Here is a 6,233-nt window from a genome sequence, read left to right as displayed (position 1 = left end):
CTGCTTGTGTCTTGCCAGGTAGTGGTAATACAGTTTTTTCACTTCACTGATTAAGAACTTGTACTATTTACATCAAGATTAATTAAATAAGCTTCATAAAAATATATTGATCCTACAAATAAACATTTTTTCTTGTCTTGTGTGGGATATAACAATGTTTTTTATTAATGTACTGTTTACCTATGACAATTATCAGAGTTATTGTCTCATTTTAGTGTGAGACAAAGCTTCATTTAGATGAAATAGTGCAATAATAAGTGATGTGTGTTGTTGTTTTTTTAAATAAATTTTTATGCTAATAATAACAGTTCTTTAAAAATGCCTATTTATTGAAGACAAATGTGCTGAATAAAGTTTGTGTTATATGTTTTTTGTTTTGTTTCATTCAGTTTTTCAGTCAACCCATTCTTTTATTATAAAATGTTGTTTGTTTCCATTAACCTGACCTACATTTATTTTGTGTGTGCAGACCATTTCAAACACTAACAATCTTTAGTTGCAGAAAAGGTTTTCGAACACGTGTCGATTCCAACTTTAAAATATAATGCATTGTGTTCCATTCGCTTTTTGTCAATGTTAGTGGAAACAAACCACATATTTATTTTCGCCTGATGAAAGTGAATGCTATTCATCAATCGAAACAGGTAGGAATATCATGTTTTTATCAAATCCTCACCATCATCTTAGTGCATCATCTGTGTGTATCATCATCATTTACATGTATCATAATAACCACAATAAAGGTATACATCATCACAATGTATAAATAATCATCAAAACGATAAGCATCATTCTTGTTATTATTTGAACACAAGTTGAAAAAAACCAGCAGTTAACTTTTTATTTCTATTTACATCAAAAAACGTGAAGTTTGTGTAGATGACACAACCCAAAACAGGAACAGTCAACAACTTCCATACTTTTTTACGCAAACTTAGATCTGAAAACAGAGATATTTATGGCTTACACTTCAAGTATGAAACATCACTGATCAGTTTTCTACACATGGATATTAATCAGATTATAATATAGGTGTTTGGAAGTTTGTCAGGTATGCACATGTTTTAAATATGTCCTCCGCAACCATCTGCAGAGTAACTGGCATTGTTCCACACAATATGGAAAATGTCTTTATTCGCTGTATTGCTCGCTCCACATGAATACGAAATTCTGCAATTCGCCGTGTATCATCCACCTGTTCAGGAGTCAATTGGTAACTTCCACTGCGGAGTGGTGGCATGTTCAGCTGAGCACCTAGTTTAGACAGCTGTGCCTGAAAGTCAAAACCACGATCTGCCTTTATATTGTCACCTACTTCAATCAGTTTCAATAGTCCACTTTGCTTTACTATAAATTTATCAGACGCAGACCCACCAAACAATGAGGAAATAAATGCAACAGTTGCATCAGGTGTGATTACTACCAAAAGTTTATGTGTGTTTCTATGTTTGTAGTTGGACCAGGTTTGACGCTGTGCTTTTAGCGCAGATGGTTTTTGAACAAATATTTCTGTACAGTCAATAATCAGTCTGTTGTTTGGGTATTTGGAAAAAGAAGAAGGCACATTCCTATGAACCTGTTCAGCGGTAGGATATGGAAAAAGGCCTTCAAGTTCCAGGCGTAAAAATCGACACCATGTGTTGAAAACTGACGATATTGTTCCGACAAAGACGCCAAATATATCAGCTAAATCTTCAACTGACAGATTGAGCCGGAGTCTAACCAAAGTCATGAAGAACTGTTCTTCAAGATACAGTTTTGTGCCGCTTAGTCTCGAACGAGTTTTTGTCATGCTTTTGCCTCGCCAATAAGTCAAATGTAGTGCCTTTGGTTGTAAATAATTAAACAGTGAATTATAAGTCTCCAAATTTGGAAGTCCAGTGTAAAACTGGACCTGGTCATTGGATTGAAGCATATTTGAAAATGAGAACACTCTCTTCCTCAGTTCACTGCATTCCTTAGACAGGTCTGTCACTTTTTCCTTTAAAGTTTTTATGATTTTCATCAGATTTTTCTGTTTAATTTCAGTCAAATTCTTACACATATCACCATCAAAAGAGTCAATCTGAACTGTCTTATCGCATTTTGCATTTATGTCCGTCTCTGTTATAGGACGTGCCTTAAAGATGTGTTCATCATGGCAGTATGACTGGTCTTCGGTCTGGACGCTGGTTGATGTTGAAGCTAACCCAGGCTGAGTAGGACACTCTGCTTTTGCGTATGCATGGTCTTCATTCTTAAGTACCTGAAACAGAAAAAAATGCATATTTATCTGATTGGTTAATTTAAATATGTATAAAATAAACCATATATACATAAGTCATTGTTTTGAAGCTCCTTGCCAGCCAGAACACATAGAAAATCAATTCTAAACCAAACCCACAAAGCGAATAATCAGTTATTGCCTACAGCTTCTTATTTAGTTATTTTTTCAAAAGATTAAGAAATGTGGAGCCTTTCAAAGGCTTTCATCTTTTCAATTTACGGACAGGGTGCTGTGGGACAGTTTTTTGTAAGACATGTACATAACTTCTACAATACCATTCTTTAAACAACAAACAACTACCCAATGCATCGTTTGTTTCTAGCCCCTGAACAATAATGTCGTAATCGCTCTGGCTTTGTGTTGCTGGCAACCCAACCTCTAAATCCATGCGCACATCGTCAATATCTTGCTCACATAAGATTAGTTTTTTTACGTGCACAATACGTGTTCGAAGCTTTCTTCCAGTTAATGACAGGTTCTTGTTGAATCAAGCACAGACTCATCTGAGCATCATACTTCATTAGAATTGAAAAATGTTCACTCAACCAGAAAAATCCAATTGACCAACTTTGACTTATTTGCAAAATTTTGAGAGATTGGCCTACAAGATGCATGGTATAAAATAGTTGGTATTAATAACTTAAGACATTATTGGCAACATGTCTGTTTAATGTATATTATCAATATTGTTTAATTATGCATGGAATATAAATTAAAAGTGGGGGGGAAGGTCAATTAACCAGTATTGACCAGTAATGACCACTTCGGGAGTATTGACCGGGGCGGTTTAAACCGGTAAAAACCGCCGGTTAAATTGGTGCCAACCCTGATTAAAAGTATTAATCAAGTATCAAAATTATGCCCATGCGAAATTAATGCTGGTGGGTGACATGTCAGTCACTAACCAAAACAAATAAAACACAAATACTCACCAAGACCAACATGGAAACAGGATGCTCTCAACAGTAAAAAAGTACCAGATGACTAAAACAGAACCAATCAAAGGTAGGTACACAAACTTATTAAAAAATGTTTTTCAAAATTTGTTATAACAAGTGATTGACTATTGTTCTTTTATAATACTTGAAAACGTCTTACTATTTATTTTTTATTGAACCAAACTTCTGTATTATCCTTAATGTTTCAAGTTGTGTGATTCCAATTTCAGCCTCAACATAGACCATGACTCACAACCAGTTTTCAAACACAACATGCGCAGCCTGCAAGATGAGTTGTGAGTATAATTTTTTGGTTCTTTTATAATACTTGAAAACGTCTTACTAATTATTTTTTTATTAAACAGTGCCCCAGATAATCTGCGTATATGCGTCTTTTACCCTATTAAAATGTTAAAAAACGCAAAGAAATACAATATCATGCGTATTGAAAACGCAACCAATTTGACTTTAACGCACATTCCTAAAATTCAATGCGTACGATACAATAGCTTCAATAAAAAATTCTTTGCTCATTTTCGGTATATCCTGTTTGCAATTATAATCTTAATGCGACGTCGCTTTTATTCAGCAAACGTCTGGATGAAGGAGCAGGAAAACAATCACAGTTATTAAAACGCTCTGCGTACTAGATTTCATAGTTAATTACAGCATCTGACCAAATTATTTATGGCAAACATGCATTTTCAATCTGATTTAATGTGTCGCTCTTTATGCATGTATTTTGTAAAGCGTCTGTACTTTCAGTTTCTACAACGATGCGAAATAAAAATGTCGAAGAGAGGTCGAAAGACGTCCGCGATTCAGAGGCGTATTTAGGTGGGGGCTAGGGGGCTAAAGCCCCCCCCCCCCCCCAGCTGGCTGGCTAGACACGATTTTTAATAAAAATGAGCCCCTTACAGTTTCAATCCACTTGTGTATTTCCTGTCATATGTCCCTAATTAAGCCATAAACAGCTGTCGATTTGTGTGATTAGCCCCCAGGCATGTGTACAGACGATCTAACCTTCGTCAGCTAAAGTGCACGCTTCATTGACTATAAGTAATTAACTGCGCTATTTGATTGGCTGAAGAAGATACATTCAACTAATGAAATTCATCCATACATTTAGCTATAGATAAATGTTTACAAATGGCTGCCGCATGAGACTTGTGAAAAACAATATTTCAATTTGTAGCAATTAAAGAGTTTAGACGAACGCAATGGACAATCATAATTATTTTTTTCGGTAATTTCTTTGATGAATTTAATTGGTATTAGCTCTTTAGAGTGATAGTCCTTTTGAGTAACAAGTTATTGCCAGTGAAATTCAACTGCACACTTAATGAATGGCAGTTATTATTTTTTTTGTTTTGTTTTGGTTTTTTACAAATCGGGCTAACTGCTTTGATGTTCATCCATAGTTTTTAAAATTAAAAAAGACTCAAAAATGAAGAATTACTTTGCTATATAAAACTAAATCATTTTCTTAAAGCGTGACAACATCGAGGCAGCAACACCCGAATTTAGCTACACAAGAAACCTAACGACTCCCTTTGTTGACACTTTTGTGAACGAAATGGACACCCAATTCAGTGATTTGCAGACTAAGGCAGCCATGGGATTGAAGTTTATACCTGAACAAATGTGCTCCTCTCCTGTCAGTGCTAGTGACCTTGAATGGTTCAATGATGATCTCCCTTCCCCTCAGTCCCTCCCTGCCGAGTTGCACTTTATATGGCAGGCTAGGTGGAAAGGTGTACCCAACCCACCTACTTCCCTTCAGGGCTCTGTTGCAGATTGTGATTCCCAGCTGTACCCAATCGTTTACACTGTTTTGTCAATATCATGTGTGTTCCCTGTCACATCATGCGAGTGTGAAAGGAGTATCAGTGCCCAAGGACTTGTTAAGACAAAACTAAGATCATCAATGGGTCAGGACAGGTTGTCCGCTGTGTGCCTGCTTTCCATTCATGGACATAAACGTTTTAATGTTGTACCTAAGTTAACCTGGTAGGATATCCAACAAGGTTAAATAGGAGGTCCACCCATCTAACTCCGTTAAACAAGTTATGGATAAAGATAATGTCTCCCACCACTTTAGTGGTTTGAGAGACATTTGATTTACCCCTGTGTGTCTGTCTGTCCGTGTGTCTGTCACACTTGATGTGTGAACTCAAGTTCTTATTAGTTTTACATGCACTTTTATCATGCAAAATGCTGATTAGATAGCAGGAAATCGCATCATTTTAAGGTGCCATTTCAAAAAAAATATTCGACGACCGAAGGGGACACCCCTCCCGCACCCTCCCCTTTTGAGCCCCCCCCCCCCCCTCTGAACATTTTCTGGATACGCCTCTGTTGCGCCAAAATATCAAACGATCGCAAACTTTTTGAACCAAGAAAGCAAGAGCCATTAAGTAACAAATCATTCGTGTTATTGATTTTTTAAGTTTGATGTTTATATTATGCACAGTTTCAAGAACTAAAGATGTTATGAAACATCAGTTTATGACAGTTAATTATAACAGTTTACAGTTTTATTGAATCAATAAAAGTGTGCAGCTTCAACAGAAGTAATCTGAATCTGAATGGATACGTTGAAGTGACCTGGAAGATTGGCTTTTATTCAACGGGGAAAGCAGTAAAGATTTAAAGGTACACATTTTCATAACTCATTTCACCCTATTTCAAGACTGAAATCTCCCTATTTTTTAAAATCAATGGGTGAAAACCCTATTTCCCAATTAATTATCTGGGGCACTGTTAAACCAAACTTTTGTATTATCCTTAATGTTCTAATTTGTTGTGTGTTTCCAATTTCAGCCTCACCATAGACCAGGGCTCACAACCAGTTTTCAAACACAACATGCGCAGCCTGCAAGATGAGTTGTGAGTATAATTTTTAATGTTATTACAATCACACTGTAATTTTTAAATAGCTTTAAAATAATTAAGCTTTTGCCCGTAAATTAGGTAGCACCTATAATCATATTATCACTTTAATTCAAACGTGTTCATACACTTTCAAA

Source organism: Dreissena polymorpha, chromosome 4 (assembly GCF_020536995.1).
Source record: "Dreissena polymorpha isolate Duluth1 chromosome 4, UMN_Dpol_1.0, whole genome shotgun sequence".
Lineage (NCBI taxonomy): Eukaryota > Metazoa > Mollusca > Bivalvia > Myida > Dreissenidae > Dreissena > Dreissena polymorpha.
The sequence above is the reverse complement of the archived record's forward strand: the minus strand, read 5'-3'. Positions refer to the sequence as shown.